Source organism: Microcebus murinus, chromosome 12 (genome assembly GCF_040939455.1).
Source record: "Microcebus murinus isolate Inina chromosome 12, M.murinus_Inina_mat1.0, whole genome shotgun sequence".
Taxonomy (NCBI): domain Eukaryota; kingdom Metazoa; phylum Chordata; class Mammalia; order Primates; family Cheirogaleidae; genus Microcebus; species Microcebus murinus.
Genome location: NC_134115.1, coordinates 10,336,959 through 10,364,440, shown reverse-complemented (window position 1 = coordinate 10,364,440; position 27,482 = coordinate 10,336,959).

Genomic DNA, 27,482 nt, shown 5'->3' with positions numbered 1-27,482 from the left:
AGCGTGATGGATATGGAGTATCGTGTCTTTGCCTCTGTAGATAGCATTTCCCTTTTGCGCGGCTTTTCTTCTGTGATGGTTGAGGCTTGCCCTTCCGTGCACTGTTCTTCATGTCTTTTCCTGAGTTTTCTCTTGGGGATGCTTGTCTTGTATTTGGGTATTTGCGAGCCTGTTTGTACATTAGCGATCTAACCCTTTGTCTACAGAGGGTTGCTCAATTACGTACTAGCAGATTAAATTCTTAAGTGGAGCGACTCATATTCACTCATAACAACTCAATTTTATCTAAAACATTGATACATTCTATGCTCTGGATACTGTGAAATGGATCAAAGATCTCACACTTACTCAAGATCTTTACTCACTGAATATGAAGAAAAGAAAGTTAATTTATGTAAGAGGGAATGATTTGCAGAATGTTCCTGGATCCACATTGCTTCCCTATAAACATTTTCAAGATCGATGCACAGATGAGAATGTTCCTGCTGAGCTGTTATGATGACCGTTTTTGTAAAACAGCATTGCCACATTTCACTATGGAAAGAATTGGTCAGTTAGTCAACTAGTATTTATCCCATGAGATTCTGTCTTGGGTGCTTTGAATTGTTTCCTATTCAATAAAGTCCACATTTCTAAGTAAACCTGTCAAGGTCCCTGTTTTGATTGGGCTTCCTGAAAAGCAGAGCCTGAGACAAGGACTTGGGTGCAGGTGACGTATGGGGAGGTGAGCCTGGGAAGCAGGAGTGGAAGAACAGAGAGAGGGAGCTGCGGAATGAGGGAGATGGTGTTACCAAGCTGGTGCTCACTGTAGGCACCTGGGCTCACCCCTCAGGGGAACTGTGTAGGTAGTGCCTCAGAGTTGCCCCCCTAAAGGAAAAGAGGCCGGAGTGTTTGTCCACCAGGTCTCATTCCCCTTGGCTGGGATGGCTCCCAGGAATGCGAAGTCCCCTATGTGTCAGGGACACTCCTATGCACACGTGGAGTGCCCTTCTGGACTCTGGAGGAGGCTCCAAGGCAGAGCAGATAGACACTGAGGCACGCAAGTAAGGGGGAGGCAGCATGCAGGTAACTGTCCACCAGAGAGGCGCTGCAATCACAGGAGGGCTGAGGGGAGGTGACACAGTGCACAAAGAGGGGCTGTCCCACCCCTCTCCAGCAAGCCCTCATCTGGCTTCCTGCAGCATCTCCCTCTTTTTCCCAAAGATGTCTCTTTCCTGCTCCTGCCATCTGGCTAATGCTTTGTCTTCCCTCTTCAGTGATTCCCCACTTTAATCTGAGCCCAAAATAATCCCACCATCTTTCAAAGCCCAGCATCAAATAGTGCCTTTGGCAGGTAGCATGCTGGTGTGGAGGGTTTGGCCTGTGGGGTCCAATATAGGTGCCACGTCCAGCTCAGCCTCTTCCCAGCTGCATCAAACCTGAAGGGCTAACTTCGGGTTTCAGAGAGGCAAATGCCCTCCCAGGGCATAGACACACGGCAGTCAGACTCCACTAGAGCTCTGCTGAAGACAAACATGTCCTCTTGTGCCAAAGCTCTCCAGGAAGCAAGTGCCCAGAATGTTCCAGCCAGATGCTCTCTGCTTTCATGGAAATGAGAAAATACCTGCATAAATACCTGAAGCAAGGAGGGCTGGAAGGAGCAAAACAGGCTTTGATAGCTAGATACAACTAGTCTCCTCCACAATCCTTTAGCAAGGTCCTCTGTCCCCCCAAACCCCTCCAAACAGTCTTTACACAATCCACTGTCTAGTCACTGTGTCCTGGGTCAAAGATATTTAATCACCCAATCCAAGCAACCACTCAATCTGCACAAAACTCAGGTTGCTTCCAGAATACAATGAAAGATGGAATTTTTTCCTCTGCAGAAAAACAAAGGAGAGTGAGAGGTGGAAGTATTCACCTTCACTCCAAAAGGGAAGACATCTACATTTGACTAGCTAGAGACAAGTCAGGTATGTGCCACTGGCCACATTGTGTAAATGTCATTTTCTACTCACCGCTGAGGATAAAATATTAAAACTGACACTATCTCACAGCTTGAGAGTTATTCCCTGCAAAATGACAACAAATAATTTTATCATAAACAAGTCAGCACAAAAGTCCTCCCCTCCTAATTTAATTTTAGGAGAGATGACGCTAATCCTTTAATTATGCGGCATGTTTATCTGTCAAACTGACTTTTTCTCTGCTAAAAAGTACTTTGCTGTCACAAGGGCTGTTGATAAATATCTTCTCAAAGAATTTATAGTGTTACAGAAAAATTCTCTTCTTAAGAAAAAAAACAGCAGAGAGTGGAAAACTTAATCCTTTTAAGAAAGAAAGTACCATACAGGCCTGACCATCAACAGGCTTTGCCCTTGTGCCAGCTTCCTGCTGCAGGAGCTGCAGACAAAGCCAGCTGGAAATGGGGTCTCAGCACTGAGCAGTCCTGCAGCCAGCTACTGAGGGTCTCTTTGCAAAGGGCTGCCTGACAAGGAATTGAATAGGAGCCACAAATGAAGTCCCAGGTTCAGCTGAGGAACCACCTGCTCAAAGGTCTAAAGAAGGAACCCCTCCTGGCAGGGCTAAGGCTCAGTGAAAGAGCCAGTATTACCCCTGGAAACAGGACAGCTGTGGTTCAGGGGAGGAGCAGGGGCCTGAGTCCTGGCTGTGCCACTTGAGAGCTATATGATGCTCTGGCCAAGCCCCACAACCTCAATGTAAGACACTTTCTGAAAATAGGAATGGCAACCTCTACCTTACAAAACTATTGTAAGGATTAATGTGACTGTGTGTGAACATACTTTGCAAAGTACAAAATAAATACATGGTAGTAGCAGAATATTAGCTGGTCGCTCCAGTGGCTGATGTCTAGAGGTACATAGAAGCCCAAGTGAGTGATTTTATTAATAGCTCATTTATCCTTCCCCACTTCCCACACCACCACATTTCCCCAAGTCCCATGGAAAGTCCAAGCATAGGAAAATAACTTTACTCACAAAACTTCCATGTAGTCAAATAGATTCTCAACCTAAAATAAGTAAACATTTCTAGGACTAGTGCCAGGAATAGGCAGGTCAATGGGATAGACTAAAATGCCCAGAAAAAAAGATGAAGGCATTTCAGATTAGTGAGAATAAAGACTGTATTGGGAAAACTGACTAGTCAGAAAAAAGAAAAAAACACTTAATTCATACCTCACTTTTCAAATCAAATTAACCCTAAATGGGTTGAAGACTTAACCATTATAAAATGAAACCAGAAAATGCATGACTAAACATGCTTACAATCTTGGTGAGGATATCTAAGCATAATGAAAAAAAAGATATCATAAAGGAAATATTAATAAATTCAACTACTAAAAATGAATTCAGTATGGGTGGATTATACGTATTAATATATACACACATATATACATACATACATACATACATATGACATTAGAACAAATCAACCATGATAAAAAAATTTATAACATACCAGACAGAAAATTAATATAAAGAACCCTATTTAGAATAAAATATATAGAATATATGCATGATATATAAGTATCTTTATGAATGCATAGAAGAGTCAATATTGTTACACACTGGGGAGTGAAATTTAGAGGAATGAGGAGGGGAAAAGACTTTAACTTAGTGCTTAATTTCAATTTATATGCTGTGTGAAGATTTTAACATGAACTTTTATTACTTTTATAATATAAAGTGGGGGAGAGGATTACTGTCTTATTCTATATACCCAAACTGCAATGATATTAAATGTATTAATAGAACATTCTCAGAAACAAAATAGATATATCTATGGTACATCTTGACTGTAAAACTCCCTGGAGTATAGGAATTCTCTACTTGGGGACCTGAAAAATAATGAAATTGCCTAGATAAATTCTTAAAACCTCCAGAAAATTTCTAACATAAACACATCTGGCCTGCAATTTTTCTGTTATAATTTTTCCTATTTTATCAATTTATTTATGAATAACTCCACTCCATTCTACAAAGAATTTGAGAGTTATTAAAATGTGTGTATATAGTTCTGTAAGATTAAAATAAGTGAGAAAATTAAACAGAAGAGAACTATGGGAAGAAAAATAAAGTTAGAAAGAGTATTAGGAAGGAAAAAAACACATATGTTACGACATCTTGGTACCTCTATTGCTTTGGTTGTTCTAACAACCCTGCAAGCAGGGAAACATAACAGTTCTGGGTGTCACAGTGCACTCCTAGTGCAATGGGGAAAGGTCAGTCTCTAATAAATGGTACACGCAAAACTGGATTTCCACATGCAAAAGAATGAAATTGGGTCCTTGTCTTCCACCATACACAAAAAAATCAATTCAAAAATGGATAAAAGACCTAAATAAATAAATAAAAACAGAAACCAAAAAACTAAAAAAAAAAAAAAGACCAGAAATTATAAAACTCCTAGAAGAGAACATAAGGGACAAGATCCTAGACATCGGCCTTGGCGATGAATTTTTTTGGATATTACACCAAAAGCTTAGACCACAAAAGCCAAAATAAATAAATCATACTACATCAAACTAAAAAACTTCTGCACAGCAAAGGAAACAATCAACAAAATAAAAAGGCAGCCTACAGAGCAGAAAAAGTATTTGCAAACCATGAATCTGTTAAGGTGTTAATATACAATGTTTATAAATAAGGAATCCATACAACTCAATAGTGGAGAAACAAATGAACAGATTAAAAAATGGGCAAGAAAAACCCCTGAAAGTTATTTCTCCCAAAAGACATAAAAATGGCCAACGGTTATGTGAAAAGGCACTCAACACCATGAATCATCAGGGAAATGCAAATCAAAACCACCATGAGATACCACCTCACATCTATTAGGATGGTGATTAACACAAAGTCAAAAGATAACAATTGTTTTTGAGGGTGTGAAGTAAAAGGACCTCTGGTACACTGTTAGTGGGAACGGAGATTGGTGCAGCCATTATGGAAAACCGTATGAAGGTTCCAAAGCAATTAGAAACAGAACTACCACACAACCCAGCACGCCCTCTTCTGGGAATATACCCAAAAGACATAAAATCACCTACTCATAAAGATACCTGCACTCCCACGTCCATTGCAGCACTATTCACAATAGTCAAGACGTGGAAATAACCTAAGAGTCTGCTAACGGACAAACGGACAAATAATATTCCATTGTGTACATGTAAACATACACATTGGAATAATATTCATCCTTAAAAAAAGAGCGAGACCTTGCCATTTGCCACAACACAAATGAGCTTGGAGGCCATTATGCTAAGGGAAATAAGCCAGACAGAAAGGAAAATATTTCATGATCTCGCTTATATGCGGATAACATAAGAAGACAAATTCAAATATATAGACAGCAAAACAGTGGTTACCAGGCATGGGGGTAGGAGGAAGACATGCGGAGAAGTAGTTCAGAGGATACACAGTAGCAGATACGTAGGATGAACAAGTCTAGAGATGTAATGTACATGAGGACTATAGGTAATAAAATTGTACTATATATGGGAAAGTAAAATAAAATAAGTGAGAAAATCAAACAGGAGAGAAATAGGAGCGGAAAGATAAATGAAGTCGGAAATAGTGTTAGTAGAAAAAAATGCATGTTTTAACATCCTGGTGTCTCCATAGCTAATATCTCTGCAAACAGAGAAACAACTGCTCTAGACTTCACAGTGCCCATAAAACCAAGGCAAACCAACTATTTCTGAAGAGCTCAGTTATTGAGGGTGGTGATTCCTGACAGTAATTTCTTTCATGAGTCCTCAGAAGGACTCATTTATTATCGTAAGTCCTCGTTCATTATCTTAAGACATAAGATAATAAATATATTGTCATTATATTAATGTATCAATAGAGACATTAACAAAGTTCTCAAAAAAATGCTACAAAAATGAGTTTTTTACTGCTCTCAGCACCTATTCAGTTATGGAAAATAGAGAAAACAGAATGTATTGTTCTTTGCTTTCTAGTATGGGATCTTTTTCCAAAGCAACAAAATAGACACTAACTTACCTACTTCTTAGTCATGGTGTGAAACTTCAATCACTAAAATCAAGAACGCTGATGACAAAACAGTTTTTGCTACCCTGCTATCCCCAGCACCTAGCATAGTGCCCGGCACAAAGTAAGCATTCCAAAGATGATTTATGGAAGTGTTAAAACATGATGAACTTGGACTTCATGTAGACATCCTAAAGCTGTTTTCCATGATGCTTTTAATCAATGACAAACTGGACTACCAAGCGGGAAAACACACAAAAGCAGCTTGGAATCTCTTTCAAAACATATTCCTTCCTTTCTCTACTTGCCCTAGGAGGTGGGAGGTGGGCGCAAAATTGTTAAAAGATAAGTTTTCTGGCATGAGACCAGGAGCGACTCAAAAGGTGCTATTGTACAGCTGTCAGCTCCAGGAACTGCGCTGCAGGACTAATAACAGTGATACGGGAAACCTGTGATTTAATCAGCGGCAGACTCATTACCCACGGTACCTACAGGGACAAGCACCCATCAGAGTGTCAGGTACATGTTTCATACAGGGAGAGTACGTTTAGGAATTGGGGAAAAGTTGACGGTGGGGGCTGTCATTTACCCACATACTTCTTGCTGGCAGGGACCTTCGGCTGGTGGCAGCTACACCACTCCGCCTCCTTTAAAAATAAAGAAGTAGTTCCACCAAAGACCCACCAAAGGGATCTCACAGAAGACAGACATAAGTTGACCTGATATTCTCTTTTCTCCCTGTAGCCACAAAACTCACATGACAAGCAGACGTTTTACACTCTAAAGAACGAAGTTGGCATTCACCTATTAACCCAGCAGCCTTTCCAACCAAACTGGAGGACAGGGAACACCGGCAGGTGAGTGTCTGACGGGTCCGTCAAAGGAAAGGCAGAGAGAGGCGTCAGAATGAGAGGGTGGTGTCAGAGATAGGAAACCAGAAGTGCCTCAAAGCAGCAAACCTCCACTTTTAACCCATGTCACATCTCTGGGACACAAATGAGCTAGGAAGGATGATGGGAAAGGTGAAATTACCAGACTGGCTTCTGTTAGTGTGTTTTTGTCCTTGTACAGCAGTCAACTGAAGCAGCACAAAAACTGAACTCCTGGCGACCAGCTGGGGAAGCCAGGCTGTGTGCCCTTATGTGCCAGTAGCCTGGAGGGAACGTGCCCACAGTGACAGCCACCCTCTCCCTCGAGGCTGAGTGAGAAGAGGGGTGGGCTGCACACCAAGCACCCACAGGCTTACTTCTTCATTTCTCATAGCCATACTTCTTGCCTTCGCAGCTAGATTGCAGGTCTGTGCCGTCTCTTTCCTTTGCATGTCTGTTATCACCGAAGAGTCCTGAGTAAGCTGAACATCACTCATTAACTATGGATCCTGCTTAAGCAGTCAATTGCACACATCAGCCCACACTATGCAGACCAACTGAAACAGGATTTACCCTCTTTTTAAAGGCAACCAAAGAACAGAATTCCACATATTTTATTGTGTAATCCAACCCCAAACCTTGGACTGAAAGATCAAAGTTCCAAAATTCTCTCAAGCAAGTAGGAGGGTATGCAAGTGGGGAGACTAAAGGCAGGTAAAGAATGTAATAAAAATTAACTCCCCTTTCCCCAGAAGATCAAAGCTTACGTTGGTATCCTTTTACTGATGGAGAGTCAGCTACAAAAGGTGGAGCTCAAGGAAGAATGGGGCATCCGGGCAGGGCTGGGCCTGGAATGAGACAGTCGATTGGGCAGTCCCAAGGCTCTTGCTCCAAATAGCCCTTCCGCCCTCTACCTGAGCCCTCAGATCAGTCCTCTTGCCAACCCAGTGAGGTGTCACTGCTACCAAACAATGCACAGATACCCCAGGAAACGCCCTTTGGCCAGCAGTGTCTCTCGCTAGACATAAACACCTACTTTCAAAGCTTAAAATTTATTAGCACTCAAATGAAGTTTATTACCCTGCAGCTTGTGATCCTGTCATGGATTCTATCTGCCCAGGAGACTGGATTAGCTCATGCGCCTAGGCATTTATGGCTCTGAAGTGAGCCAGTATTCAAAGAGTCCTGAGGACAGATGGAGCTGATCGACCCACAGGTGGACGAGCTTCGCTGGAGCATAGAGGCCCTGGCGCTGGCTGAAAGAACACCTAGGACCTGGGGTAGAATGCACAGTTATAAAGCAGGAATCTGCACCACAGCTAGCAGCCAGCCAGAAGCCATAACTACAAGAAGTGAGCTAACCAAAGAGGAAAGCAACCAAAAGATTAGGTGTATTGTAACCAGCAAGTGAAAAAGCAGCAAGCTTTCTCATTGAAATAAAAATGCCAAAAAAAAAGAATAAATGTCAGTGGAATTTATTTCTAAAAAACTTTCTGAGTTATCTATATACACATATAAGAGGAATGAATTTAATTGTTTTAAAAACTAGAGATATGTGCATTTTAACATTAATTACAGTGCAATTTTAACACCTGCAGCCTTAAGTAAGACTCTTCAAGAGAAAATGAAAATGTAGATCAACACTGAAGGTTATTCACTGGGCTAGCAGTTCAGGAGAAAAGAAAGAAGCAGAGAACTCACTGAAATTTATTGAAATTAAAAACCCTCCAAAATATAGGTGAGATTTAAAAAACAATCATTTTAGTGTTCTGTTATCATCTTCTGCAGGGAGTTGTTAATTTTTGTTAACTAGTGTTCATCGTTATAAGGAAAATACAATGTGACAGTGGCAAAGAAGACATGTAAAAAACAAACTTTGGCCTTTATCTTTGGGTCCTATCTCTAGAACAGGAGTGATTGTATTGGGGATCTGTCGGAAAGCACTCCCAGACAGACACTTCAAGATTTATTCCCTAAGCCTCGTCCCTACGTGGCATGTGTGTCCTAGTCCCATCTTCATAGGCCTCGCATTAGTTTGCCTGTTTGTGGTTCCCATTGTCGTAGTTTATAGAAAGTTGGTTTGTGGTTGCTCATTAATTCTGGAGCTATAATAAAGCACTGTTTTCCTTTAAAAAAATCTACTTTCACTCTGATTGCTACCCTTCCCAAAACTTACCCTATGCCCAGCCACTAGCAAATGAATAAATAAATGATATTTATTAATAAAGTTCTCTTTATACTTTCCCTTACATATTTTCACCTTCGGAATTTCAGCAATATTAACAACTACTATATCTGAATGTCATAAGATTAAGACAAGTAATCCAATAGATCCAATTATCCACTTTTTGGATCCACATGAGCCAGATTGCCATACTACCCATGTATATATAATTTTCTATCTGTCAGTCAATTTTTTCAATTCTCTGCTTGGCACTTTAAAGCATTATTGTGGAAGAAATTAACCACCAGGGTGATAAGAGAGAACCTTTGTTCTCGTTTGAAATCTGGAGTCAGCCAAGTCTCTGGAAAAGTCAAATTGGACGATTATCTAAATAGTTAAAGGGAAAGGATATTCCCCCTGAGTAACTGGCCTAATTGCCAGCAGGTTGTTGAATGCCCACGGGGTGCATATACCTGTGGAAAGACATTCTCAGTCTTCGCCCTTAGACAGCTAAAGAAGATATCTACATGGAGTCACTGCATTACCTCACCTGTGACCCTAACTCTACCTTTCTGTGCCAGTGAAGACCTGGCCTTGAGCTTCCCAGTGCAGTCACTGTCTCTTCTGGAGACCCGCTGGAGACCCGGAGCTGGAGTGTGAGCCAAGCTGGGGAAACCAGGCTTTCCCTGCGGAACTCTGGGAGCAAGCACAGTATGCCTGTGGCAAAGCACTTAACCTACTTGTGTCTACATCTCCCATTTGCAAAATGGGGTAATTATAACCTCCCGGCCTTCTATGGCTCTTGGAAAGCTCCATTAAAGTTCGTAAATCACTTTGAAAGTAGGAGTGATTGCTGGTTGCCCTGGCAGGTGGAAGAGCTCTGGAAAAGTTCTCTCTCCGGGTTTCCAGGCTTCACCTTAGAGAGATGAACAGTAACGCCCTTTCCAGCCCCTTTTCCTACCAACGCTGAATATCCAAAGTGAAACATATTAACCCTGTTACTAAATTTCTGTGTTCTCAGGTCTACATGTCTACGTGTTTTCATCACAACTCAAGGTATTAATAATTTTGGATGCAATAACTTAAAATTAACTTCTTTGTAAAATCCCACAAAGGCTATGGAATGATCATCAATAATTGTTTCCACAGGCATCAATTTATGCCCACGTTATGTACAAGGGTATATTTCTATGAATTCAAAAACAGATGAATCTTGAATCCTATCTCCTACTGAGCCTAACACCTAAATCAGTTAACTTTCTTTCAAAAAGAAAAAATAGCCACACATTTTTAAGTTGTACATACATATACACATGGATATAGAATAAACTCATAAATATATTCTCATGTTTAAAAACACATAATTTTTTAAAACACCAATTTAGGTATTGAAAATGTCTCACAAGAGCCATATTTTTAGGTATACATTAATTTACTTTGGCTTCTTTTTAAGAAAATTGATAACATGAATTTTTTAAAAAACAAACTGAAAATCATTTTTACTTCAATGGTTATCAGTAGCATGTTAGTTACATAACATGGCACATTCAGTGTATGTGTATGTGTGGGTATTATGTACACACAGAAACACACACTCACAGAATGGAATTCCAGATATGTTTTTAATTGTTTAAAAAGTGTAGAATAGTGCTTATCATAGTTTCTCATTTATGTTTTTAAAAGAGACATATAATATATAATAAAATAAAATTATATTATAAATTACAATATATAGCAAAACTTATATGTTTATATGTATGTAAAATGGTATATATAACAGACTATCTCTGGAAGAATACAGAAAAAAAACCTAGTAACAATAGCTACTTCTAGAAAGATATACTAGGGAAATTAGACTAAAGGCTGTAGACAAAAGTCTAAGAATTTATGTATGCTTTCTCTGGGGTTGTTTAATATTTTTTACCAAAAGAATGTTTTAATGTTTAAAACGTGTATCACATGAATACATTTTGTTATGTGATTGGCATCCTATGGTGGTTTATCTTTAAAGCGTAATTGTTTTACAGTACATACTACAAAGGAAAAGTTCAACTACTAGAAAGTAAACTGGAGTCATTGTATTTTTAAACTGCCTGCTACTTCAGGATGAATAGATTGTAAAATAGCACTTCAAATGCACTCAAGTGAATTATGAAACTTCTTACTTTAGCATGAAAAGATAAGACACCAACTGGCAAGGATAAAATGGCCCTGCCGTAATGTGAGCACTCTTATGGAATTGCTTTATGTTCCTCCCCTGGAATTAATCCCCTATGGACAAGAAAAAGGCCTTACTCATCTAATTTCCCCCAAAAGTCTAGCTCAATACCTGGCAAATAATAGGTGTCAAAAAAATATTTGTCAAATAAAAAATTAATTGGATTCACAACATGATTTTTTGTGTTTTATAATTAGTTTCTTTAATGTCAAATTTTTTGAAACCTTTAATACATAATTGCACATCATAAAATCAACGAGGTAAATAAAGTACACAGCATTTCCCAAACTTGTTTCATCATGAAAAGAAAACCATTTTCTCCACAAAGTCTAGTTGCCAGCCTAGTTTTAATGAAGTCTAGATAAGTAAAAGTGGGAACATTCGTTGGCTTTGACTTTACACCTCACTGCTTCCTAAAACTCGAGGGCAGCAGAGGCCATGAGCCTCCACTGAGTATTCCTGGGCTTCCTGCGTCTCCCACACCTTCTGAATGTTGGGTCTAGGACACATGATTGCCTCTGGCAAACAGGAAGACGGGAAGCAGTGATGTCTTACACCATTTCCATTCCAAGGCACTTGGGAGTCAGTGTGCCTCCTTCATCTTTCTCATTTTTTGCTAGAACAACTCTGGAATTAAGTGCAGAGACGATGACCTCCCAAGTTCAACAGAATCCCCCACCCACCAGATGGAGAGCTTCTGCCCCCTGTGAGTTCACAGCAGAGTTCGTGGTGAGCAAGAAATATACTTCTATATATTGTGCTGAGCCAGTGAGAGTTTACAGTTATGTGTTACAAAAGCATAACTTAGCCTAACCTAACTAAATCTATAAATTAATTACCATGGTATATCCTCATATAAAAACTATACAGTGAGTGCCTACTATGTGTCAGATGTGATATTTGAGGCATCTTATAAAGGTAGTATTACAAAAGTGTGAAAAAGAAATTAAAGAAACAAAATAGGTAGAAGGGAAAGCAAAGTACCAAACATCCTCAGTCACTTGAAGCAAAGGGGCTAACACTGGTGTTTTTTCTCTTTGCAAGCCTAGTCATTATTTCAGAAGAATTTGTCCAACTTTAAATTTAAATATAAAGAATGCAAATTTGCTCAAAATTAACTAGTGTTTTACTGTGTCTGAATTGCGCCATACTTTCTTAAAGACCCAATGCTTTCTTGTTAAGATTAGGAATAAGTATGCCCAGAAATGGATCTGTTCTCCTGTTATATCTATAAATAATTCTTGAATTTTTAGAAAACTACAAATCTAAAGAGGTAAGCCGCCAGAGGCCTAATATATATCCGAAATTATCAGCAGACCTTTCAGTCAATGCTGTGGTGCCTGTGCCGTGGTTAGACAGTGTCTATAAGAATGTTCTGGATTAGGGCTACTGAACGGGTCAGAGCTCTTTATAGGTTCATAATCTCCAGTGAAAGAAACCCTTGCATGTGATGAAATTCCACTGCAGTGATATATTTTGGGTCAATAACGATAACCGCCTTGTGCTGAGGTAAATTAGGGAGGAAGAGAAATGTTGGGAGATTGTACAGGAGGCCTGTTCATCCACTGTTCATTTGGGGCAGTGAAATGTCAGGATAATGGGCGCTACTCAGCGTCTCACCTCTCAGAATCCCCGGGATCTCATTTTTAAATATCAGGAGGATTTAAACAATCACAGTGATCCCAAGAGTCTGGAATTCCAACCCAGGCAGTCAGACAAACCCCAAGTCATGGGAAAACAAAATCATTAATTTTCTGTCCAGTGCTCTAATCAGCACAGCTGCTGGATCAAATATTCACAGCCACAAAATGTTGTCCCTCCCTTCCTCCTGCTCTTCCTCCCACTAAAGCAGAGCATTTTTGAAGGGTTGTTTTGGGAAGGTTGTTCCCAGGTCTCTGTGTACTGGCCAGGGCTTAACCTCCAGTTTATAGAACTCCTGGGACTCTTCATGGAAACCACGATGGCAGTCCAGTTTGAAGTCTGGTGTTCTGGGCAAGAAACCACAACCCCTGTCTAGACCCTTGTCAGCCAGGCGCTGCCTTTGGAAGAGAAGCCCCTCAGAGACAGAGGCCAGGGCCAGAGTGAGCTGCTGCAGCTTGGCCCCTCTGGCTGAAACTCACATGGACAAGAATGGGTCTTGCCCAAAGCAAGCTCTGGATACCCACTCCCTCTTACCATTTTCATTTATAGCTCACTCATAACGTATGGGACATCGTGTTAAGGCCCAGTGAGGCAGGTAACAGATTCTTTTCTGGCAGAATTATAAATGACTTCTCAGGCCTTCATAACCATTAGCTTGCTTCCTTTTATTTTCTTTCTTTCTTTGAAAAAAAGCTTTTGGTTATTTTGCAATTGTCCTTTTTTTTTTTTTTTTTTTTTTTTTTTGAGAGAGTCTCGCTTTGTTGCCCAGGCTAGAGTGAGTGCTGTGGCATCAACCTAGCTCACAGCAACCTGAAACTCCTGGGCTCAAGCAATCCTACTGCCTCAGCCTCCCGAGTAGCTGGGACTACAGGCATGCGCCACCATGCCCGGCTAATTTTTTCTATATATATTGGTTGGCCAATTAATTTTTTTCTATTTATAGTAGAGCCGGGGTCTCACTCTTGCTCAGGCTTGTCCTTTTCTTTATTAAATATTTTTTCAAGTTACAAAAATAATAAAACTTAGCACCACAAGATGTATAAAGAAAAAGCTATCCAATGTGTCACGTGCATCTTTCTTAACATTTCTAGGCTCATACACATGTGGACAAGCACATAAAAATACAAAAGGACAGGCTGGGTGCAGTGGCTCATGCCTGTAATCCTAGCACTCTGGGAGGCCGAGGCGGGAAGACTGCCTGAGCTCAGGAGTTCGAGAACAGCCTGAGCAAGAGTGTGACCCCGTCTGTACCAAAAATGGAAAAAATTAGCCTGGCATGGTGACACATGCCCGTAGTCCCAGCTACCTGGGAGGCTGAGGCAGGAGGATTGCTTGAGCCCAGGACTTTGAGGTTGCTGTGAACTAGGCTGACACCATGCCATGACTCTGGCCTGGGCAAGAGAGTGAGACTCTGTCTCAAAAAATAAATACATACATACATACTTACACACAAAAGATATATATTGTTTGTGGAAAACAACCAGGCAGACTCTAATGAATTTACCCATTAAAATGATCTCTTAAAATTTAAAAATACACATGCTTTTCAACCTAGCAGTCAACTCCTGTAACTGTATTCCTCAGAAATTAAAGCATCAATGTGGAAAGTTCTATTTACAAGAACACACATATATCTAAGAGGAAAGAAGGATGGGTTCATGGTTGTTTGACATGGATGGCTTGATTTTACAAACTAGAATAATACTACTGCCATTCCTCTGCTAGTTTGTTTTTTCTACTATGTAACAGTTGTTACATCATTATATCAAGTTCTAATTCTTTATTCCTATTTATTTGTACATATCTACATATACACTAATTTTACAGAAATGGAATCATGTAACATTTGGTGGGGATATGCTTAATGCACATTTTCTTTTTTGTTTACTCCCATTTTCCCTGTCCCATGACTGTAGGCTAAACTATAGTCCTTATTTGTCTCTATGCTCATATCATCATGGAAATACACTCATACACATACATCCATATGTGAAATTGTGTTAGGCCATGCTTATTTTACAAATTGGATCATTTGATCATTTTATATAGATTTCTTTGCATCATTTTTTTCTTATTCAACAATACCTTATCAACTGTGATAGCTCTAATCCATTGTTTCTAATATCTAATTATTCCACCAGCCATTCCCCTATAGCTCTTTGTTTCCAGCTTGTATTTGTTGTCTGTTGGTGTTTTTGGTTTTTTGCCTTTACTAACAATGTTTCAATAAATGTCCTTGTAAATAGAACTTTCCACATTGATGCTTTAATTTCTGAGGAATACAGTCATAGGAGTTGACTGCTAGGTTGAAAAGCGTGTGTACTTTTAAATTTTAAGAGATCATTTTAATGGATAAATTCACTAGAGGCTGCCTGGTTGTTTTCCACAAACACAGTAACAGTTCACCTTTCTACTAGCCATGAACGAGAGTGCCCTTTACCCTCCATCTCCACAAGCAATGGATATTAGATTTTTGCCAGTGGTATTTCTTTGTTACTTAAATCTGAATTTTCCTAATTACCAGTGGGTTTGAGCACCTTTTCGTAACTCTTTTGGTCATGTTGAGTCATTCATCTATGAATTGCCAATATTTTTACAGGGTTGTCTTTTCCTACATTGCCTCTTGAGTGATGCACCTATAAGGTGAGTAGAAGGTAGGTAGAATTCACAGCTAAGGTCAAGAGTAACTGAAAGGAAAATGTGCAAGGAAAAGAGTTAGGACATGGAGATCTCAGTCAATTTTGCCAAAGGCTGGTGATGACTAGAAGGGAGTTCCACCTTACATCTGGGCCTGCGGGTGGGCTTCTGGAACTACTCTTTTCCAGCAAAAGATGAAGCAGACTCTCCTAAGAGCTCAAATGCTGAGTTGCCCTAAATTGTGGAGAAGCAGTTTGGCGAGAGGAAAGGGGACAGAAGGCAAAAAGGTGAACAGAAGGAAAGTAAGATATAGTGAGCACCTGTCTTGGGCCAGATACCGGAATAGGCATTTTATAGATATATTCTCATTTATGCCTTGCAATGAACTTCTGAGATGAAGTAGATTCTCATGTCCATAGAGATGCAAAAACAGAGATTCAGAGATGCCAAGTAACTTCTCCTGCATCAGTCGGTTGGTGAGGGATGGACCTAGGAGTATAACCCAGGTCTGTGTGACTCCCACAGCTATGCTTTTTCCCAGCCAAAGGGAAAATGCCAGTGGGAACGTAGGAAATGAACTGTGATCTGCACAGAAGAGCCAGGTAGAAGCGAGTTTTCATGAGCATCCTGAGAAGCCCTGTTCATAGCTTGGAGTCCTTCTCCCCACATACCTCTGTTCTCATAGTTGACACCACCCTCATAAGCCAGCCAACTCTAATTGGCATTTAAGTTTCACATAATGAATGTTTTTGGCCCGAAATAATTATTAAGACTCTCTTGTGAATTAATCCTCCCTAGGGTGGATGGTTTTAAAATCACCAAGAGCAACAAATTAAAAACAAATATTCACATTGCTACAGACTAAATATTTCAATTTCTGAACAGCTATAATTACTACCAAATTTATCATTTGCCAATTACCATTACACAATATGCTCTTGAAATGAAAGATGGCTTATGTAACAAGGACAAATATCAGACATCTGTCCAAAGGAGTGTCCTTGGAATAACAGCTTCAGATGCCAATTTAGATATATCATGTCTATTAAGAATTTCAAGGGCTTATTGGGAGGGTTTTCTGGATAGTGAATGTTTTTTTTCTCCTTTTACAACTTAACAATTACCTACTAATCAGTACCATTGCTCTTACCTCCTATCTAATCCAGACTCTTTTTATGACAAAAATCCATTACGATTTCATTCTGAATGAAATCCAATTGTTTAAGATTAATTCTCCATTTTGAACTCCACAAAATAATCTTAATACATAAAGTGTCCTTGTATTTTTCCATGAAGTCATTAACTGTGCAAAATACGAGTTATTACTCATAACATGAGGGTTATCAGCACTGTACTAGAGAAGACTCACTGCAGCCCATCCAGCCTGTCTCAAAGGTTCTAAGGGGTGGACACCCAGTTGAAACATCTGCTTTGACTTCTCATTTTATTGTCAAGCCTTATTACATAAAGGTGATTTGTGTTTCATACTAATTAGCTAAAAGATTTGGACATTAATCCACCATCTGATAAGCAGCCCTCTGCAATGAGGCAGTTTTTGAAAAAGACCAGTTCTGGCTTTATCACCTTTGGATTTATTAGGGTGAGAAAATAGATATGGCATGCTCTTGAATGCTGGCTAAAAAAAATAATATATTTTATGCTTTTATGCAGATTTTTTTCCTCTTGATTCCCTGTGTACCTCATGGGTATATTATTCAAAAGTGAAGAGAATAGGGAATACCACATGGAGAGCTTCAGTAAAAAAGAAGCTGGGCAAAGTGCAGTGGCTAACACCTGTAATCCTAGCACTCTGGGAGGCCAAGGCAGGAGAATCACTGGAGCTGAGGAGTTGGAGACCAACCCAAGCAAGAGCGAGATTCAATCTCCACTAAAAATTGAAAAATTACCAGGCATCGTAGACTGCGGCAGAAGGATTGCTTGAGCCCAGGAGTTTGAGGTTGCAGTGAGCTATGCTGATGCCATGGCACTCCACACAGGGCAACAGAGTGAGATTCTATCTCAAAAAAAAAAAAAAAAAAAAAAAAGGAAGTTGTATATATCTAATAAGGGACTTATATCAAGAATATATAAAGAATTCTTACAACTCAATAATAAAAAGACAAATAATGTAATTAGAATATGGGCAATAGATATTTTTTCAAAGAAAATATACAATGACCAATAAGCATGAAAAGATGCTTGACATGATTAGTCATTAGGGAAATGCACATCAAAATCATAATTAGATACCACTTTATACCTACTAGGATGGCTAGAATCAAAGTCAGATAGTGTCAAGTGTTAGTAAAGATGCAGAGAAATTAAAACCCTCATACACTGGTGGGGAGAATGTAAAATAGTGCTTTGGAAAACAGTCTGGCAATTCCTCAAATAGTTAAACCATATGACCCAGAAATTCCACTCCCAGAAATATAACTAAAAGAAATGAAAATGTATGTCCACATAAAAATGTTCACATGAATGTTTATAACATTATTTACAATAGCCCCATATTAAAAGCAACCCAGGCCAGGGGCGGTGGCTCACTCCTGGATTTCTAGCACTCTGGGAGGCCAAGGAGGGAGGATCGTTTGAGCTCAGGAGTTCGAGACCAGCCTGAGCAAGAACAAGACCCTGTCTTTACTAAAAATAGAAAGAAATTAGCCAGACAACTAAAATTACATATAGAAAAAATTAGCCAGGCATGGTGGCACATGTATGTAGTCCCAGCTACTTGGGAGGCTGAGGCAGGAGGATCACTTGAGCCCAGGAGTTTGAGGTTGCTATGAGTGAGCTAGGCTGACGCCACGGCACTCTAGCTGGGGCAACAGAGTGAGACTCTGTCTCAAAAATAAACAAATAAATAAAAAATAAAAGCAACCTGAATGTCCATCAACTGTTAAATGGATAAAAAAATGTTGTATATCCATAAAATGAAATATCAGTCAGCCTTTAAAAGCAATAAAAAACTGATACATGCTACAACATGAATGAACCTTGAAAAAACTATGCAAAGTGAATGAAGACAGTCACAAAAGACCACATAAGATTCCACTTATATGAAATGTCCATAACCGGGAAATATGTAGACACAGAAAGTAAATTAAAGGTTTCTTCAGGATGAGGAGTAAAATGGGGAGAGAAATAGAGTGACGATAGCTAAAAGCAATGGGATTTCTTTTTGAGGTGGTGAAAATGTTCTAGAATTGACGTTGTTGATAGTCACCCATATCTGTGAACATAACTAAAACAGTACACTTTAAATGGGTGAATTGTATAGTATGTGAATTATATCTCAATAAAGCTGTCATTTTAAAAAGAAAATAGAAAGGAAACTATGAGTATGATAAGAGACACTCACTGGCTGCCACAAGTAGGAGTGAATTGCAGGGGGTTGTAGGTAGGATAAGACTAGTTGTGAAGAACTCATGGCCCCATCCAATGACAAGTTAGCAAATCAAATGAGCCCCATAAGATCCCCCAGCTAGCATGACAGCACCAGAGCCCCTTCACTCATTTAGCCACTCAACAAATGTTTATTGAGCATCTTCCATGTGCAAAGTTATGTTCTAAGAAATTAGGATACAGCCATAAGCAATTGATTATTGTTAAAAAAAAAAAAAATGCTTCTGGTTTCTGGTCCAGTCTGTAAGAAGCTTGGAAGTCACTGCACCATCCTAACAAAGTAAAAAGTGGAACAAACTGAAAAATTAATAACTTTTCTCAGACCCATAGAAAAGTGAGGTCACAGAGAAAACTGCTGCTACCCCCATAACTGAAGGGACAAACAAGGAAATACAGAGAATCACAACTTACTAAAGCAGGAAAAAAAAAAAAAAACCTTCTTGGGAATCAGTGCCAGGGTAGGGAAACCTGAACTATAATTGACAAATTGCTAGGGGCCCAATGAGTCAGAGATTAAAAACTCTAGGGGACCAGTCATGGAGGAGCCCCCACACTTTGGTGAGTTTTACCTCCTGGAGCTCTACCAGGTTCTCATAGTGAATATCATTTAATAAATCCATTGTCCTGCTAGAGGAGAGGAGAAAAGGAAATATTTTTAAATACATCAGAAAACTCTGTTCTTTGTAACAAGGTCTGCCCTCAGGTGAAATCATTTAACCAGAGCCTAACCTGCTGGAGTTTTATCATAGCCTAACTAACCTGAGGGAAGGGAAATATCCCACTCCAGCCCCCTCTAGCCACCCTGTTTTACCTTCAGTGGGGCAGGAGGACAAAATAACTGAGAAGGATGCATATATCCTTCACAATCTAGAAGCATACGCCACTAAAAGACTGAGACCTAACCATAGGACTACAGAAATGCTTCCCCTCCCTCCCACCTCATCACATTACTAAAGACCTGTTTATAGCATTTCCTTTTACCCAGTACATCATGTCTTGCTATAAAGAAAAAGTTACAAGACATACAGAAAGGCAAAAAACATTTTGGAGAGACAAAGCAAGCATCAAAACCAGATTCATGGCAGGGATATTGGAATTATCAGACTGGGAATTTAAAACAACCATGACTAATATTATAAGGAATCTAATGGATAAAGTAGACAACTTGCAAGAATGGATGGGTAGGCCGGGCGCTGTGGCTCACGCCTGTAATCCTAGCTCTTGGGAGGCCGAGGCGGGCGGATTGCTCAAGGTCAGGAGTTCAAAACCAGCCTGAGCAAGAGCGAGACCCCGTCTCTACTATAAATAGAAAGAAATTAATTGGCCAACTGATATATATATAAAAAATTAGCCGGGCATGGTGGCACATGCCTGTAGTCCCAGCTACTCGGGAGGCTGAGGCAGGAGGATCGCTTGAGCCCAGGAGTTTGAGGTTGCTGTGAGCTAGGCTAACGCCACGGCACTCACTCTAGCCTGGACAACAAAGTAAGACTCTGTCTCAAAAAAAAAAAAAAAAGAATGGATGGGTAATATAAACAGAGATACAAATTCTAAGGAAAAAACAAAAATATTGAGATCAAAAACACCATAATGAAAATAAGAATGTCTTTGATAGGCTCATTAGTAGTCTAGACATAGCTAAGGAAAATATTCCTGAGATTGAGATTTCTAAATAGAAACCTCCAAAACTATAAAGCAAAGAGAAAAAAGACTGAAAAAAAAAAAGAATAGAATATCCAAGAACTGTGGGACAACTACAAAAGGTATGACATAAACATAATGAGAATATCAGAAGGAAAAGAAAAGAAAAGAAGAAATATTTGAAATAATAATAATTGAGAATTTCCCTAAATTAATGTCAGACACTAAACCATAAACCTAGGAAGCTCAGACAATACCAAGCAAGATAAATGCCAAGAAAAACTACACCTATACATATCATTTTCAAACTGTAGAAAATCAAAGATAAAGAATTCTTTAAAGAAGCCAGAGATAAAAATATCCTTTCTGTACAAAGGAGCAAAGGTAAGAATTACATCCTATTTCTCCTCAGAAACCATGCAAACAAAAAGAGAGTGGAGTAAAATATTTAAAGAGTTAAAAGAAAAAAGAAAAAAACACTAACCTCGAATTTTGTACCCTGTAAAAATAATCTTCAAAAGTCAAGGAGACATAAGGGCTTACTCAGACAAACAAAAATTGAGGAAATTTGTTCCTGGTAGGCCTGCTTTGCAAAAAATATTTTTTAAAATTCTTTAAAAAGTAGGAAAATGATGTAAGTCAGAAACTTTTATCTACATAAAGAAAGGAAGATCATTGAAGATGGAATAAGAAATAAGTGAAGATAAATATTTTAATTTTCCTATTCTTAATTAATCTAACAGATGATAGTTTGTTCAAAATAATAATGGTAACAATATATTTAATTATATGTATATGTATTTATGTATGAGTGAAATGAATGACAGCAAAAATATAAGGGATGAGAGGGAGAAATTGAAATTACTTTATTATTATGAGGTACTCACACTACCCATGAAGCAATATGGTGTTATTTGAAAATGCATATGGGTTAGTTGTAAATATAAATTGTAAACACTAGGGCAACCACTGAAAAAGCAAAACATGAACCACAACTGCTATTCTAGAAAGAAGACAAAATGGAATCATGTAAAATGCTCAGATAACAAAAGGAAGAAAAAGAGTGGAAAGCAAAAATAGGAACAAAGAATAGGGCAATAGAAAATAGTAACTAATATGGCAGATATTAATCCAACTATATCATTAATCACTTTGAACATCAATGATCTAAATGAATCAATTACAAGAAAGTGATTTTCAGAATTGATCAAAAAGCAGGACCCAACTATATGTTGCCTATAAGAATCCCACTTTAAATTTTAATATAAAGACATACAGATTAAAAAGTATATGGATTAAGAAATATATACCATGCTAACTCTAATTTTTAAAAAATCTAGAGTAGCTATGTTATTTAGACAGAACAGACATTGGAGAACAAAAAGTTATCAGGGATAAAGAGTGGCATTACATAATAATAAATGGGTCAGTTCTTCAGAAAGACATAACAATTTTTATATGCATCTAACAACAGTGTTAAAATATGCTAGAGAAAAACTGATAGAACTGCAAGGAGAAATAGATGAAGCCACTAATATAGTTGGAGATTTCAACATCCCTGTATCAGAAATGGACAGATACAGCAAGAAGAAAATCTATAAGGACATAGTTGAATTCAATAACACCATTGATCAACTGGATATGATGGGCATCTATAAACTACCTCATCATTCTTCTCAAACTCACATGGAACATTCACCAAGATAGACCACATTCTGGGCCATAAAACACACCTTAAAAATTTAAAAGAATAGAAATAAGGCAATGTCTGCTCTCAGACCACAATGGAATTAAACTAGAAATCAATAACAGAAAGATAGCTAGAAAGTCTCAGAAGACTTGGAGATCAAACAACATACTTCTAAAAAACATAGGAGTCAAAGAAAAAAAACCTCAAAAAATTTAAAAATATTTTGAACTAAATGAAAATGAAAACCGAACTCAAAATTTGTGCAAGGCAGCAAAAGCAGTGCTTAGAGGGAAACTTTCAGAATCGAATGCAAATATTTGAAAAGAAGAAAGATTTAAAATCAATTATCTAAGCTTCCATCTTAGGGAATTTTTTAAAAAGACCAAATTTCAACGTAAGCAAACAAAATGAAGTAGTAAAAATTAGGCAAGGATCTTGCTAAAAATCTCGATACACAAGTTCAAGAAGCTCAGAGGACCCCTGGGAGATTCAATGCAAACAGGAATACATCACGACATGCAGTCCTCAGACTGACCAAAATATCAACTAAAGAGGCCCTTCTAAGAGCTGTAAGACCAAAGAAGCAAATAACATACAAAGGAAAGCCAATCTAACTAACGCCAGACTTCTCTACTGAAACTTTACAAGCAAGGAGAGACTGGAGCTCAATTCTCAATCTTCTGAAACAGAACAATACACACCCTAGAATCTTATTCTCTGCAAAACTAAGTTTTTTTATATGAAGGGAAAATCAAGACATTCTCAGATAAGCAAAGACTGAGGGAATTCACCAAAACAAGACCAGCCCTTCAAGAAGTACTCAAAACAGTGTTACCCACGGATCAGCACAATAAACACTCATGAATATAAATCTACTCAAACCTAAAGATCAAAGCCCAGATACCACAATAGCTCAAGGGAGAAAACAAAGCAACAAAGTTCAACCCAACAACAGAAATCTGCCCCACCTATCAGTTATCTCAATAAATGTGAATGGCTTGAACTCCCCACTCAAGAGACATAGGCTGGCTGAATGGACAAAAAAAAACACAAGCCAAGTATCTGCTGCCTTCAGGAAACACATAAAATTTGCAAAGACACATACAGACTAAAGGTAAAGGGGTAGAGAACAATATTTCAAGCAAATGGAAGCCAAAAGAAAGCTGGCATGGCAGTACTGATTACAGCCAACTTAGTTTTTAAATCAACAAAACTAATAAAAGACAAAGAAGGTCACTATATACTGGTGATGGGTACAGTTCAACAAGAAGACATAACAATTCTAAATATGTATGCACACAACCTTGGTGCACCCAGATTCATAAAGCAAACTCTACTTGATCTAAACAAATGGATAAACAACAACATCATAATAGTTGGAAACTTTAACACCCCACTGACAGCACAGGACACATCCTCCAAACAGAAAATCGAGAAAGAAATATTGGACTTAAACAGAACTCTAGAACAAATGGGCCTGACTGACATTTACAGGACATTCTACCCAAAAACCACTTAAAATACATTCTTCTCATCAGCTCATGGGTCATTCTCTAAGATTGACCATATCCTAGGACACAAAGCATATCTCAAACAATTGAAAAAAATAGAAATCATACCATGTATCTTTTCAGACCACAATGGAATAAAAGTAGAAATCAATCCTAACAGGAACTCTCATTTCTACACAAAGTCATGGAAACTAAACAACCTTCTGCTGAATGATCACTTCATAAATGAGGAAATCAAGATGGAAATCAAAAGATTTTTTGAATTAAATGACAAAGGAGACACAAGTTATCAAAACCTGTGGGACACAGCTAAAGCAGTCTAGAGAGGAAAGTTCATTTCCATCAATGCCTATATCCAAAAGTCAAAAAGATCACAAATAGACAACCTAATGAATTGTCTCAAAGAGCTGGAAAAAGAACAGACCAAACACAAGCACAGCAGAAGAAGTGAAACAATTAAGATCAAATCAGAACTAAACGATATTGACAACAGGGAAATCTTACGGAGGATTAAAAAACAAAAAGTTGGTTCTCTGAAAAAATAAACAAAATTGACACACCTTTGGCTAGACTAACAAAAAGCAGAAAAGAAAAATCTCTAATAAGCTCCATCAGGAACAATAAAGAAGAAACTACAATGGATGGCATGGAGATACAAGATATAATTCATGAATACTACAAAAATCTCTATGCACACAAACTGGAAAATGTGGAGGAAACGGACAATTTCTTAGAAACACAGAGCCTCCCTAGACTCAGCCAGGAAGAAAAAATTTTCTAAACAGACCAATATCAAGTACTGAAATTGAAACAGCAATAAAATCCTTCCTAAAAAGAAAAGTCCTGGACCAGATGGTTTCACACCCAAATTTTACCACACCTACAAAGAAGAACCGGTGCCTATACTACAGATATTATTCCACAGCATGGAGAAGGATGGATTCCTCCCCAACACATTTTATGAAGCGAATATAACCATGATACCAAAACCAGAAAAGGATGCAACAAAAAAAGAAAACTACAGACCAATATCCCTTATGAATATAGATGCAAAAATTCTCAACAAAATCGTACCCAATCGAATTCAGGTGCCTGTCAAGAAAATCATTCATCACAACCAAGTGGGCTTCATCCCAGGGATGCAGGGATGGTTCAACATATGTAAATCTATAAATGTAATTCACCATATAAACAGAAGCAAAAACAAAGACCATATGATTCTCGCAATAGATGCAGAGAAAGCATTTGACAAAATTCAACACCCTTTTGTGATAAGAATGCTTAACAAAATAGGCATAGATGGGGCTTACCCCAAAATGATACAAGCCATATATGACAAACCCACAGCTAATATCATACTGAATGGGGAACAATTGAAAGCATTCCCACTTAGAACTGGAACAAGACAAGGTTGCCCATGATCTCCACTTCTGTTCAACATAGTTCTGGAAGTCCTCACTACAGCAATATGACAAGAGAGCAGAATTAAGGGTGTCCAAATGGGAGCATAAGAGATCAAACTCTCACACTTTGCTCATGACATGATATTATACCTAGAAAACCCCAAGGATTCAACCAAGAGACTCCTTGAATTGATAAATGAATTTAGTAAAGTCTCAGGATACAAAATCAATACACAGAAATCAGAGGCATTCATATACGCCAACAACAGTCAAAGTGAGAACCAAATCAAAGACTCAATTCCCTTCAAAATAGCAACAAAGAAAATAAAGTACCTTGGAATATATTTAACTAAGGAGGCCAAAGACCTCTACAGGGAGAACTACAAAGCATTGAAGAAGGAAATAGCAGAGGACATAAACAGATCGAAGAATATAGCATGCTCATGGGTCAGCAGAATCAACATTGTTAAAATGTATATACTACCCAAAGTGACCTATAGAGTCAATGCAATCCCTATCAAAATACCATCATCATTTTTCACAGATATAGAAAAAATAATTTTACGCTTCGTATGGAACCACAGAAGACCCCGTATAGCAAAATCAATCCTACACAATAAAAACAAAATAGGAGGTATCAATCTACCAGACTTCAAGCTATACTACAAGGCTATAGTAATTAAAACAGCTTTTGACTGGCACAAGAACAGGGACATTGACCAGTGGAACAGAACAGAGAACCCAGATATAAAACTCTCCTCATACGGCCAACTAATCTTTGACAAAGCAGACAAAAACATACAGTGGGGAAAAGAATCCTTATTCAATAAATGGTGCTGGGAAACCTGGATAGCCACATGTAGAAGACTGAAACAAGATCCACACCTTTCACCTCTCACAAATATCAACTCATGCTGGGTAACAGACTTGAACCTTAGGTGTGAAACTATTAGAATTCTAGAGGAAAATGTTGGAACCAGTCTTCTAGACATTGGCCTAGGCAAAGAATTTATGAAGAAGACCCCAAAGGCAATCACAGCAGCAACAAAAATAAACAAATGGGACCTGATCAAATTAAAAAGCATCTGCACAGCCAAAGAAACTGTCAAGAGAACAAACAGACAACCCACAGAATGGGAGAAAATTTTCAGAAGCTACACATCCAATAAAGGGCTAATAACTAGAATCTATTTAGAACTCAGGAAAATCAGCAAGAAAAAAATCAAACAACCCTATCAAAAAATGGGCAAAGGACATGAACAGAAACTTTCCAAAAGAAGACAGAATAATGGCTAATAAACATATGAAAAAATGTTCAACATCTCTAATCATCAGGGAAATGCAAATCAAAACCACAATGAGATATCACTTAATTCCAGTTTGAATGGACTTTATCAAAAAGTCCCTAAACAATAAATGCTGGCGTGGATGTGGAAAGAGAGGAACACTCCTACACTGCTGGTGAGACTGCAAACTAGTTCAACCTCTGTGGAAAGCAATATGGAGATACCTCAAAGCGATACAAGTAGATCTACCATTTGATGCAGCAATTCCACTACTGGGCGTCTACCCAAAAGATCAATAGTCACTTTATGAATAAGACATCTGCACTCAAATGTTTATAGCAGCACAATTCACAATTGCAAAGCTGTGGAAACAACCCAAGTGCCCATCAATTAGTGGATTAATAAAATGTGGTATATTTATACCATGGAGTACTACTCAGCTTTAAGAAACAATGGTGATATAGCACCCCTTGTATATTCCTGGATAGAGCTGGAACCCATCCTACTAAGTGAAGTATCTCAGGAATGGAAAAACAAAGACCACATGTACTCACCAGCAAATTGGTATTAACGGATCAACACCTAAGTGGACATATAGGAGTAACATTTATCGGGTGACGAGAGGGGGGAGGAGGGGCTGGGTATATACAACCAAACAAGTAAGATGTGCAACATTTGGGGGATGGACACACTTGAAGCTCTTACTTGAGGGGGAAGGGGTGCATGGGCAGTATATGTAACCTTAACACTTGTACCCCCATAATACGCTAAAATATAAAAAAAATTAAAAAATAAAAACTAGGAAAGAGGCCGGGCGCTGTGGCTCACGCCTGTAATCCTAGCTCTTGGGAGGCCGAGGCGGGCGGATTGCTCAATGTCAGGAGTTCAAAACCAGCCTGAGCAAGAGCGAGACCCCGTCTCTACTATAAATAGAAAGAAATTAATTGGCCAACTGATATATATATAAAAAATTAGCCGGGCATGGTGGCGCATGCCTGTAGTCCCAGCTACTCGGGAGGCTGAG